This window comes from Arachis stenosperma, chromosome 2 (assembly GCF_014773155.1).
Source record: "Arachis stenosperma cultivar V10309 chromosome 2, arast.V10309.gnm1.PFL2, whole genome shotgun sequence".
NCBI lineage: Eukaryota > Viridiplantae > Streptophyta > Magnoliopsida > Fabales > Fabaceae > Arachis > Arachis stenosperma.
The window spans coordinates 93,173,078-93,186,769 of record NC_080378.1 but is presented as its reverse complement, the minus strand read 5'-3'; the positions used below and the strand labels follow the sequence as shown (position 1 = coordinate 93,186,769).

At 45.5% G+C, this 13,692-nt stretch overlaps 1 non-coding gene across 1 annotated transcript; it reads right to left on the bottom strand.

The window, feature by feature from the left end:
• Positions 1-2,760: 2,760 nt before the first annotated feature.
• On the bottom strand, positions 2,761-2,868 carry LOC130964101 (small nucleolar RNA R71). Its single transcript, XR_009080210.1, has one exon. It is a non-coding gene; the product is annotated as a small nucleolar RNA R71 (small nucleolar RNA).
• Between the last annotated feature and the right edge of the window lie 10,824 nt (positions 2,869-13,692).

Here is a 13,692-nt window from a genome sequence, read left to right as displayed (position 1 = left end):
GGCGTTAGTGACAGACGCAAAAGAATCACTGGATTCTATTCCGGCCTGATTGAGAACCGACAGATGAATTCCGCTATGCTGTGACCAGAGCATATGCAATCGTTTTCAATGAGAGGATGGGAGGTAGCCACTGACAATGGTGAAACCCTTGCTTAAGCTTGCCATGGAAAGGAGTAAGAAGGATTGGATGAAGGCAGTAGGAAAGCAGAGAGACGGAAGGGAAGGCATCTTCATGCGCTTATCTGAAGTTCCTACCAATGAATTACATAAGTATCACTATCTTTATCTTTTATGTTATTTTCGTTCATCATCATATACATTTGAGTTTGCCTGACTAAGATTTACAAGATGACCATAGCTTGCTTCAATACTAACAATCTCCGTGGGATCGACCCTTACTCACGTAAGGTATTACTTGGACGACCCAGTGCACTTGCTGGTTAGTTGTGCGAAGTTGTGTAATGCCATGGTATTGAGCTACCACGTTTTTGGAGCCATTACCGGGGATTATGAGAGTTGTGAAAAAGTATTGTTCACAATTTCGCGCACCAAGTTTTTGGCGCCGTTGCCGGGGATTGTTCAAGTTTTGAGCAAGCTTTTGGTAACAATGCCAGGGATTGTTCTAGTTTGGACAACTGACGGTTCATCTTGTTGCTTAGATTAGGTATTTTTTATCGAAATTCTTGAAGATGAATCCTAGAGTTTCATGATGATTTGTTGAAATCTGGCTGGCTGAGAAGCCATGTCTAATCTCATTGGACCGAGGTTTCAACTTATCATCACAATAGCTTGATGATTTTTATCAATCTTGCTTTTGGAGCAGTGATCTGCTAAGGCTTGGCTGGCCTCTAGCCATGTCTAGTGTTTTGGACCGAAGCTTTCTTTGAAAGCTTGGCTGGCTGTGAAGCCATGTCTAATTCCTGGACCGGAGTCTTAGACTAGCATTGCACTGATTCTTGGAATTCTCATTAAGAATTTTGATATCTTTTTCCACTTAATTTTCGAAAAACACAAAAAAATTACAAAATCATAAAAACCAAAAAAATTTTTCTTGCTTAAGTATAGTGTCTCATCTTAAGTTTGGTGTCAATTGCATGCATTCATTCATGTGTCTTAAGGATCTTCAAGTAATTCTTGATGATTTCTTACTCTGATCTTTGAATTCTTTTGGCTTGAGTGTTTATGTGTCTCATGTAATGTCAGTAGTATACAAACTGCTAAGTTTGGTGTCTTGCATGCATTGTTATTTGATTCTTGTTGCATTTTAATCATTAAAAATCCAAAAATATTTTTAATTTGTGTCTTTTCAAGTCAATAATACAAAGAATTGAAGATTCAGAACATGCTGTAGAGGAATTATACAGAAAAAGCTGAGCATTCAAAAATGCCCAGTGAAGAAGACAGACTGGCGTTTAAACGCCAGCCAGGGTACCTGGTTGGGCGTTTAACGCCCAAAAAGGGTGCATTTTGGGCGTTAAACGCCAGAATGTATACCATTCTGGGCGTTTAACGCCAGGATGGTGCTAGGGGGAAGAATTTTGTTTTCAAATCAATTTTTTTTCAAGTTTTCAAAGTTTTTCAAAATCAAATCTTTTTCAAATCATATCTTTTCAATCAAATGTTTTCAAAATCAATTTCTTTCCTTTTTCAAAGATACTTACTAACAATTAATGATTTGATTGAACATTTTTTGCCTTTTCTCTTAAGGAAGGTTTTATGTTTGAATCATATCTTTTCTTGTTAGGCAAGTCATTAATTTTTAAAATCATATCTTTTCAAATTGTTTTCAAATCATATCTTTTAAAATTGTTTTCAAATCATATCTTCTCAATCACATCTCTTTAAAACTAATCATATCTTCTTAACCTCATCTTTTTCAAAATAAGTTTTCAATCAAATCTTTTTGATTTCTAATTTCAAAATCTTTTTCAAAAATCACTTGATTTCTTTTCCACTTTCAATTTTCGAAAATTAGCAATCAGTTTTTAAAATGTTTTTGACATCTTTTTAATCAATTTTCGAAAATCCTCTTCCCTCCTCCCACATCCTTCTATTTATGGAGTACTACTCCTTCTCAATGCACAAATTCGAACTCTACCTAATCAAGTTCGAATTCTTCTACTTCCTTCTTCTACTTTTCTTTTCCTCTGACACCTCAAGGAATCTCTACACTGTGACATAGAGGATTCCACATTTTCTTGTTTTCTTCTCTTTCATATGAGCAGGAGCAGAGACAAAGGCATTCTTGTTGAAGCTGACCCTGAACCTGAGAGAACCTTGAAGCGAAAACTAAGAGAAACCAAGGCACAACTCTCTTTAGAGGACCTGACCGAATTCTTCAAAGAAGAAGAACACATGGCAGCCGAAAACAACAACAATGCCAACAATGCAAGGAAGGTGCTGGGTGACTTTACTGCACCTACTCCCAACTTCTATGGGAGAAGCATCTCTATCCCTGCCATTGGAGCAAACAACTTTGAGCTTAAGCCTCAATTAGTTTCTCTAATGCAACAGAATTGCAAGTTCCATGGACTTCCAATGGAAGATCCTCATCAGTTTTTAGCTGAGTTCTTGCAAATCTGTGACACAGTCAAGACTAATGGGGTTGACCCTGAGGTCTATAGACTGATGCTATTCCCTTTTGCTGTAAGAGACAGAGCTAGAATATGGTTGGACTCATAACCTAAAGATAGCCTGGACTCTTGGGAAAAGCTAGTCAATGCCTTCTTGGCAAAGTTCTTTCCACCTCAAAAATGGAGTAAGCTTAGAGTGGAAGTCCAAACCTTCAGACAGAAGGATGGAGAATCCCTCTATGAAGCTTGGGAAAGATACAAATAATTAATCAGAAGATGTCCCTCAGACATGCTTTCTGAATGGAGCATCATAGGTATTTTCTATGATGGTCTCTCTGAACTATCCAAGATGTCTTTGGATAGCTCTGCTGGAGGATCTCTTCATCTGAAGAAGACGCCTGCAGAGGCTCAAGAGCTAATTGAAATGGTTGCAAATAACCAATTCATGTACACTTCTGAAAGGAATCCTGTGAACAATGGGACTGGTCAGAAGAAAGGAGTTCTTGAGATTGATACTCTGAATGCCATACTAGCTCAGAACAAGATATTGACTCAACAAGTCAATTTGATTTCTCAAAGTCTGTCTGGAATGCAAAATGCACCTGGCAGTACTAAGGAAGCTTCCTCTGAGGAAGAAGCTTATGATCCTGAGAACCCTTCAATGGAAGATGTGAATTACCTAGGAGAACCCTATGGAAACACCTATAATTCTTCATGGAGAAATCACCCAAATTTCTCATGGAAGAATCAAGAGAGACCTCAACAAGGTTTCAATAATAATAATGGTGGAAGAAACAGGCTTGGCAACAACAAGCCTTTTCCATCATCTTCTCAGCAACAGACAGAGAGTTCTAAGCAGAATACTTCTGACTTAGCAACAATGGTCTCTGATCTAATTAAAATCACTCAAAGTTTCATGAATGAAACAAGGTCCTCCATCAGAAATTTGGAAGGACAAGTGGGTTAGCTGAGCAAGAAAGTTACTGAACTCCCTCCTAGTACTCTCCCAAGTAATACAGAAGAAAATCCAAAAGGAGAGTGCAAAGCCATAACCATGGCCGAATATGGAGAGGAAAGAGAAGAGGTGGACGCCACTGAGGAAGACCTCAATGGGCGTGCACCAACCTCCTCTGAGTTTCCCAATAAGGAACCATGAGAATCTGAGGCTCAAAATGAGACCATAGAGATTCCATTGGACTTACTTCTGCCTTTCATGAGCTCTGATGAGTATTCCTCCTCTGAAGAGGATGAGTATGTCACTGAAGAGCAAGTTGCTAAATACCTTGGAGCAATCATGAAGCTAAATGACAAGTTATTTGGAAATGAGACTTGGGAGGATGAACCCCCTTTGCTCACCAAAGAACTGGATGACTTGTCTAGGCAGAAACTGCCTCAAAAGAGGTAGGATCCTGGGAGGTTTTCAATACCTTGTACCATAGGCACCATGACCTTCAAGAAGGCTCTGTGTGACTTAGGGTCAAGTGTGAACCTCATGCCCCTCTCTGTAATGGAGAAGCTAGGGATCTTTGAGGTGCAAGCTGCAAAAATCTCATTGGAGATGGCAGACAACTCAAGAAAACAAGCTCATGGACTTGTAGAGGATGTTTTGGTGAAGATTGAAGACCATTACATCCCTACTGATTTCGTAGTCCTAGAGACTGGGGAATGCATGGATGAATCCATCATCCTTGGCAGACCTTTCCTAGCCACAGCAAAGGCTGTGATTGATGTTGATAGAGGAGAGTTGATCATTCAAGTGGATGAAGAATCCTTGGTGTTTAAGGCCCAAGGACATCCCTCTATCATCATGGAGAGGAAGCATGAAGAGCTTCTCTCAAAACAGAGCCAAACAGAGCCCCCACAGTCAAACTCTAAGTTTGGTGTTGGGAGGCCACAACTAAACTCTAAGTTTGGTGTTGAACCCCCACATTCAAACTCTAAGTTTGGTGTTGGGAGGTTCCAACACGGCTCTGAGTATCTGTGAGGCTCCATGAGAGCCATCTGTCAAGCTAATGACACTAAAGAAGCGCTTGTTGGGAGGCAACCCAATGTTTTATAATTAACTATTTCCTTTTGTTATTTTATCTTTTTTTGTAGGTTGATGATCATAAGAAGTCACAAAAACAATGAAAAAAGCAAAAACAGAATGAAAAATAGGAAGAAAAACAGCACACCCTGGAGGAAGATGCTGCTGGCGTTTAAACGCCAGTAAGCCTAGCAGTTGGGCGTTTAACGCCCAGTCTGGCACCATTCTGGGCGTTTAACGCCAGAAAGGGGCACCAGACTGGCGTTAAATGCCAGAAAAGGGCTAGAACCTGGCGTTAAACGCCAGGAATGGGCACCAGCCCGGCGTTTAACGCCAGAAATGGCTCAAAACGTGAATTTTGATGCCATTTGGTGCAGGGATGACTTTTCCTTGACACCACAGGATCTGTGGACCCCACAGGACCCCACCACCACTCTCTATCTTCTTCCCCCATTCACCAATCACCTAAACACCTCTTCCCCAAAAACCCTTCACCTATCAAATCACATCTTTCTCTTCACCACTCACATCCATCCTTCATTAAACCCCACCAACCTCACCCTTCAAATTCAAACCACTTTCCCTCCCAAACCCACCCATAATGGCCGAACTACCTCCTCCCCTCTCTCCTATAAATACCCTTCTTCACTCCTTCATTTACACACAACCTAAACACTACTTCCCCCCCTCTTTGGCCGAATACACCACCATCTCCCTCTTCCTCATTTCTTCTTCTTCTACTCTCTTCTTTCTTCTTTTGCTCGAGGACGAGCAAACCTTTTAAGTTTGGTGTGGTAAAAGCGTTGCTTTTTCGTTTTCCATAACCATTTATGGCATCCAAGGCCGGAGAAACCTCTAGAAAGAGGAAAGGGAAGGCAAAAGCTTCCACCTCCGAGTCATGGGAGATGGATAGATTCATCTCAAGGGTGCATCAAGACCACTTCTATGAAGTTGTGGCCTTGAAGAAGGTGATACCCGAGGTCCCCTTTTCACTCAAAAAGGGTGAATATCCGGAGATCCGCCATGAGATCCGAAGAAGAGGTTGGGAAGTACTTACCAACCCCATTCAACAAGTCGGAATCTTGATGGTTCAAGAGTTCTATGCCAATGCATGGATCACCAAGAACCATGATCAAAGTGTGAACCCGAATCCAAAGAATTATCTTACTATGTGTTCATACCCTGACCGGGCTCCTCCAACTCGGCAAATCTATGAAAAGTCCGACCTCGTCCTAAGGCCCACGCCTAGAGGTCGGACCTCGGACAACAAAGCAAGGAAGGCCCATCAAAAGGAACGCAGCCCAAAACCTAAAGGCCAAAAAGGCCTAGCAAAGGCGGTTCCACAAAGATAGGGATAAAACTCCCGAAAGATAAGATAAGATAAGAATATCTTATCCAGGGAAGATCACGGCCAACTACTATAAATACACTGGAGCACCCAGGTATGAGACACATTCCACATTCTACACATATCTGCTTGGACCCATGCTAACTTAAGCATCGGAGTGTCATTGCAGGTACAACCACCAACCACTCAACATATCAAGCTCGGGTCCCTGACCCCCACCTCGGGCCTCTCCAGACGACCGAGCTATACGTTTCAGGTAACCCTCGGAACATTGGCGCCGTTGCCGGGGACCTGGAAGTCATCCCTCTATCATGGCGGACGACCCTCTCAACAATGACCACGCCGCATCTGAACAAGAGGACGAAATTGACACCGGAGAACGACCGGACAGCCCTCTATCACCACGCACTCCAGGAGGAAACAAACAGAATCGCCCAAAGACATCACTCCCACACAAGGATCTACAAAATTTCGAAAAAGAGAAGAACTCGGAGATTCTAGAAACAGTCCGGGCGCAACAAGACCGACTAAAACAACTCGAAGAGGACATAAAGAAGCAGAAAGAAACTGAACAAGATCTGAGAAGGGAGGCTCGCAAGCGCAGAGAATTAGAAGAAAAGCTACGGAAAATAGAGGCCAACCTGAAAGACCGGACAGAGCGCGGCACCACCCCCGAAGGCAACCATGATCCCTTCACACGAGAGATCATGAAGGAGAAGGTGCCGCGAAGCTTCAAACCACCCGACATGGATCTCTACGACGGCACCACCGATCCAAGTCACCACCTCAGCAACTTCAGAAGCAGAATGTACCTAGTCGACGCCTCCGACGCGATTCGGTGCAAAGCCTTCCCCACCACTCTCACCAAGTCGGCCATGAAGTGGTTCGACAACCTGCCACCAAGATCAATCACCAGCTTCGAAGACCTAACCAAAAAATTCCTAACAAGGTTCTCTATTCAAAAGGACAAGGCGAAACATGCCCCCAGTCTACTCGGGATCAAGCAAGGTAACCAAGAAACTCTCCGAGAATACATGGAGCGATTCAACAAAGCTTGCCTGGACATACAACACTTGCCCACTGAAGCAGCCATCATGGGACTAGCAAACGGCCTAAAAGAGGGACCGTTTAGCCAATCCCTATCCAAACGCTACCCGACCTCCCTATACGAGGTGCAGGAGCGGGCAGAAAAATATATCAACATGGAGGAAACCTCCCAGCTAAGAAACTCTTCTAGGAAGGAATCAACCTACCCACTCCGAGATCGGGACCGGGAACAGAAGAAAAAAGAAGACCCCAACTCGGACAAGCCACGGAAGTACCACAACTACACCCCCCTCCGAGTCTCCCTGGTAGACGTCTACAGAGAAGTATGCCACACCGAAAAGATCCCACCGCCCCGACCGCTAAAACACAAGAGAGCGGGAAGAGATCGGTCCGAATACTGTGAATATCACAAGCTCTACGGTCATTCTACTAACGACTGCTACGACCTAAAAAATGTTATAGAAAAGCTGGCGAGAGAAGGAAAACTCGACAGATACATAGCAGAGAAAGGAGAAGAGACCAGGAAGAGAAGGCGGGGAGATAACGAAGGTCGGGCCGAACAGACCCCGCGAACCCCTGAAAGACGCGTCCACATGATAAATGGAGGTTTTGCAGGCGGAGGAACATCCAGATCCTCACGAAAAAGACACCTCAAAGAAGTCTATCATGTCCGAGAAGACAGCCCCCTGCCCGAGTTACCTACTATCTCATTTACCCGAGAAGATGCTCAAGGGATAATTCCCGGGCACGACGATCCAATGGTAGTCACCATTATCCTAGCGAACGCCAACTTACATCGAACCCTGATTGACCAGGGAAGCTCAGCAGATATCCTGTTCAAAACGGCATTCGACAAGCTCGGACTTGAAGAAAAAGAACTAAAGGCCTATCCCACCGACCTATTTGGGCTAGGGGATACCCCAATCCATCCCTTAGGATACATCCCACTACACACTACCTTTGGAAGAGGCGAGCAATCTAAAACATTAAGCATCGACTACATTATAGTCGACGTCACTTCGGCATACAATGCCCTCATTGGGCGACCAACCCTAAACAGACTGGCAGCTATAGTCTCGACCCCACACCTCTGTATGAAGTTCCCTACCGCAAAAGGAATCGCTACCCTAAAAGGCGACCAAAAACTAGCGCGGCGATGCTACAACGAAAGCCTGAGCCTAAAAGGGAAGGAGGTCAACACGATAGAGCTCGGACGAGTGCAGTCCCGAGAAGATCTTCGACCACAACCAGAGGGAGAGACCGAAAAAGTCCAGATTGGGAACACACCTGAAAAAATAACAAACATGGGAGCGAACCTCAAAACGGGCCTAAAAGAGGAACTCATAACCCTCTTAAAGGAGAATTCCGACCTCTTCGCCTGGAAAGCCTCCGACATGCCAAGCATAAGCCCCGACCTGATGTGCCATAAGCTATCAGTTTACCCGGGATCCCGACCTGTCCAACAAAGACGCCAGAAGCTCGGACCCGAGCGCATGCAAGCGATAGAAGAACAAGTACAAGCACTACTAGATGCAGGGTTCATTAGGGAAGTAAAATACCCCCTGTGGCTCGCAAACGTGGTCCTGGTAAAAAAGCCCAACGGAAAATGGAGGATGTGCGTCGATTACACAGACCTCAACAAAGCCTGCCCCAAAGACCCTTATCCACTACCAAACATCGACGCCTTAGTAGACGCAGCCTCAGGCTACAGATATCTCTCCTTCATGGATGCATACTCGGGATACAATCAAATCCCAATGTACGGACCCGACCAAGAAAAAACATCGTTCATAACCCCAAGGGCAAACTACTGCTACGTAGTAATGCCCTTCGGGCTAAAGAACGCAGGGGCAACCTACCAGAGGCTAATGAACAAAGTGTTCTCAGAGCACATCGGACTACAGCTAGAGGCGTACGTCGACGACATGCTGGTAAAGACACAAGAAGACAGAAACTTGCTTACCGACCTCACCAGCGTCTTCGGTACCCTCAGAAAACACAACATGAGACTTAACCCGACAAAGTGCACCTTCGCCGCAGAAGCCGGAAAGTTCTTAGGCTTCATGCTGACTCAAAGGAGCATCGAAGCGAACCCGGACAAATGCCAAGCAATACTCAATATGAAGAGCCCGACGTGTGTCAAAGAAGTACAACAACTGAATGGAAGGCTAGCCGCCCTATCAAGATTCTTGGCAGGATCAGCGATAAAATCACTACCTCTCTACTCGCTCCTAAAGAAAGGGAAACCCTTCTCATGGACCCCGGAGTGCGAAAAAGCCTTCCAAGAATTCAAGGAATTCCTCGGGCAGCCACCAATCCTAACCCGACCTTTAAAAGGAGAAGAACTCGTACTTTACCTCTCGGTTGGAAATCGAGCAGTCGCTTCAGCGTTAATACGAGAAAATGATCAAGGACAACACCCCATATACTTTGTAAGCAAGGCACTACAAGGGGCCGAATTAAACTATCAGAAGATAGAAAAATTCGCCTACGCCCTAGTGTTCACAGCTCGGAGGCTCCGCCCCTACTTTCAAGCCCACACCATCAAAGTCCGGACAAACCAACCCATGAGACACATCCTACAAAAAACGGACCTGGCGGGACGAATACTACAATGGGCGGTAGAACTGTCCGAGTTCGACCTCCACTATGAAGCCCGGACTGCCATAAAATCTCAGTATCTAGCCGACTTCATCGCGGAATACACTGAGACCCCTGGAACCCCACTCTCATGGAACCTGTATGTCGACGGGTCCTCAAACAAAACAGGAAGCGGAGCCGGGGTTATACTCGAAAGCGACCAAGGAACGCGGATAGAACTATCCCTAAAATTCGAGTTCCAGGCTTCAAACAACCAAGCCGAATACGAGGCCCTACTAGCAGGTCTAAAGCTAGCCGAAGAGGTCGGAGCCCAGAGAATCACGATCTTCAGCGACTCCCAGGTCGTCACGTCACAAGTAAATGGAAGCTACCAGGCCAAAGATCCAACTATGAAAAAATACCTGGACCAAACACAGGCACAATTACGCCACTTTTCAGAAATACAGATCCAGCACATACCTCGGGAACAAAACGCCCGGGCAGACGCCCTCTCAAAACTCGCCAGCACCAAGCCCGGAGGTAACAACAGAAGTCTCCTCCAGGAAACCTTACAATCTCCCTCCGTGATAAGAGAGGAAGAAACGCTAAATATATCCAACCAACAGCAAGGATGGATGACCCCCATACTCAACTACCTGAAGTCGGGAACTCTCCCCACCGAAAGAAAGGAAGCTAAAAGACTCACAAAAGACGCCCAGAATTATACACTAATTCACGACGTATTATACAGAAGAGGATTCTCAAACCCCCTCCTTAGGTGCGTCCCGACCTCAGAAACAAAGAGCGTCCTCGAAGAAGTCCACGGAGGCATGTGTGGGAACCATCTCGGAGCTCGGGCATTATCCAAGAAGGTAGTCCGAGCCGGATTCTACTGGCCGACCTTGCAAAGAGACGCAACGGAATTTGTGAAAATATGCCCCCCTGCCAAAAACACGCCAATTTTCACAAGGCACCACCCGAAGACCTTATCAGCATCACCGCACCATGGCCCTTCGCAAAATGGGGACTTGACCTACTCGGCCCGTTTCCCCAAGGACCGGGGCAAGTCAAATACCTCATAGTAGGGGTCGACTACTTCACAAAGTGGATCGAAGCCGAACCCTTAGCCACCATTACGGCTCAGAAAAGTCACAAATTCCTATACAAAAATATTGTCACAAGGTTCGGAGTCCCCTACTCCATCACAACAGACAATGGAACACAGTTCACGGACACAAGTTTTCAGAACTTGGTGGCCGAACTAAAAATCAAACAGCAATTCACCTCAGTCGAGCACCCACAAGCCAATGGACAAGCAGAGGCTGCAAATAAAGTCATCTTGGCAGGGTTAAAACGGAGACTCCAAGAGGCCAAAGGGGCATGGGCCGAAGAGCTCCCCCAGGTGCTATGGGCATATCGGACAACTCCACACTCTACAACGGGAGAATCGCCATTCCGACTAGCCTATGGGATGGAGGCAATGATTCCTATTGAAATAGAGGAAGGGTCACCCAGAACCATCTTCTACAACGAAAAGGGTAACCCACAGGCACAAAGGGAAGAACTCGACCTCCTCCCCGAGGTCCGAGAAAGAGCTCGGATCCGAGAAGAAGCCTTAAAACGGCGAACGGCCCTCAGATACAATCAGAAAGTAATAAAGCGAAGCTTCTCCATTCACGACCTGATTCTAATCCGAAATGACATCGGAATACAAAAGTCGGGAGAAGGAAAGTTAGCTGCAAATTGGAAAGGACCCTACAAGGTAACAGAAGTCTTAGGGACAGGCTATTACAAAGTATCCGACCTAGAAGGCAATGAGCTGCCCAGGGCCTGGCACGCCTGTAATCTAAGACGGTACTACAGCTAGGAAAATTTAACCCGAGGTGTACTCTTTTTCCCTACAAGGGTTTTTTAATGAGACACCCGGTTAAGTAAGACACCAAACCTAGTCAAGGGTAAACACTCTGTAAATATTCTTTCTTTTTTAAATACTAATCAAATTTTTCTATTTTTCTCTTCCTCATGATGAAACAAATCCTAGAGAGTACCCCGCCAAGGCACATTAATTTATGCTCGACAAAACGCAAAAAATCATTTGCCAAAAAGACCACACAAGGTCGGCAAAGATAAAGCGACGAGGTTCAAATTAATGTGAGAAGTTATAAACGCAACTCTGAAAAGGCTCAAAAAAGCCAAATAAAAAGAGATTACAAAAATAACTTAAAAGGCCGACCAACGACAAGGTCGGACCCAACAAAGGGAGGTACTCGAACGCCCGAGGTCCGAGAAAAAGCCCGGACCCAAGAAAGAAGCCCTAAAACGGCGAAAGCCAAGATTTCGAAAACGCTTACTAAAAAGTTGCTATACAAAACAACTAAAAAGTACAAGCGAAAAAACGAAATCAAAGGAAAGGGTAAAGCAAAAGTTTCAAGCGCTAGCTAAAAAGTTGTTAACCAAAAACAACTAAAAAGCATAAAAGCGGAACAAAAGGTCAAAACGTGAACAAAAACACCGCATAAATAAGCTAAAAAGTTACTACAAGTAGCTAAAAAGCAAAAAAGGGTGTCCAAAGCATTCACAGAAACCATCCAAAAACAAAAGAGCCCACAGGCCGGGCAAAAAACCAAAAGATTACAGAGGATCAAGGTCCTTTCCGGACTCCACATCAACAAAAGGCTGCGGAGGAAACATAGAAATCGGGACTGCATCGACAGCACCGTCATCCCGATTTGAAACCTCCACACCAGATCCATCCCCGGCCAAAGATGAAGTCGGGTTCGCAACCGGAACTTTGGGGTCGGACACCGGAACCTCATCCTCGTTGGGAGCAGGGACAATCTTTCCCTCCACAACAACGTTATCCGTACTAAATAAACTCAGATCCAGATCAGGAGCAAGAGCCCGGACCTGAGCCTTCAGATTATTCAAACATAGCATCCATACCCTTGGCCACATGACCTTCTAGCTCGTAAAAATCATCCCGAGCAGACTGCAACCTCTCCTTTGTCTCCACAAGCTCGGCGTATATCCGAGTATAATTCTCCGTCGCCGCCTTCGCCATCTCCTCAGATGCTTTCGCTGCCGCCACCGCCGCGGTAGCTTTAGCTTTCTCTTTCTCCAAAGAGGCCTCCAACTCAGTAATCCTAGCAGCCTTCAGCTCACTAATCTTCTCGAACTCGGACTGAGCCTTCTCAAGTCGGGAGCTGGTCGCGCCAATGGGGGATTTCTTGAACTCCCGGGCAATAGCAGCATGAAGACTGGCCATCCGGACACAGCTCCGCGCCATATACTGAAAATGGTGCTCCATAGACACATCATCAGTAGAAATAAAAGTCTGAGGGAGAATATGCTGTTCAATCCAACCAAGAGCATCGAAATCCTTATCGTTAAAACCCGCAAGCTCTCGAGAGGTCTTCTGCTTCTTGGGAGGAGGACCCGAGAACGGAGGAGGAGAAGAGGTAGCGGGCCCAGAGGTCGGAGGATCTTGATTTATAGCTCAGAACTGGGGAGTCGGAATAGTCTTTGACCGAGTAGTGACACCCACAGTAGTCTTCTCCGGAGAAGATCGGGCAGAAGCCCCCCCAGCCTCAATATTCCGAGCGGCCACAGACTTCTTCGTCCGACGAAGGAACTTCATGGAATCCGCCTGAGAAGACATCTCTGCAGAAATAAAAGAAAAGGATTACCACAACAGAAATTCCACCAAAACAAGCAAAGCCAAAAATACTAAAAAAGATGAATCTCGGAGAGGTCGGGAACTACCTAACTCGGAACGGAGAAGGCTTGGATCTCCCAACATTTTCTTCGTGTCCAAGTGAGGTGCCCGACCCCATAAACTGCTCACCACACCCACAAAAGCCTGCTCAACCTCATCTAGACTCTCAAAGGTATACTTAGCAGACACTACATTCTCCTGCCAACAAAGAGGAAAGGAAGGCTCCCCACTCTCATCTAGAAAGAAAGGTCGGGCGTCTCCAGTAGCCCGGACCTTGAAATAAAAGTTCTTAAAATCATGAAAGGACTCATCATATAGGTTACAAAACTTCCTTCCCTGGTTAGCCCTAAAAGAGACCCAAGACACCTTCCCTCCACCCGACCCCGGCTTCGTCAACACAAAC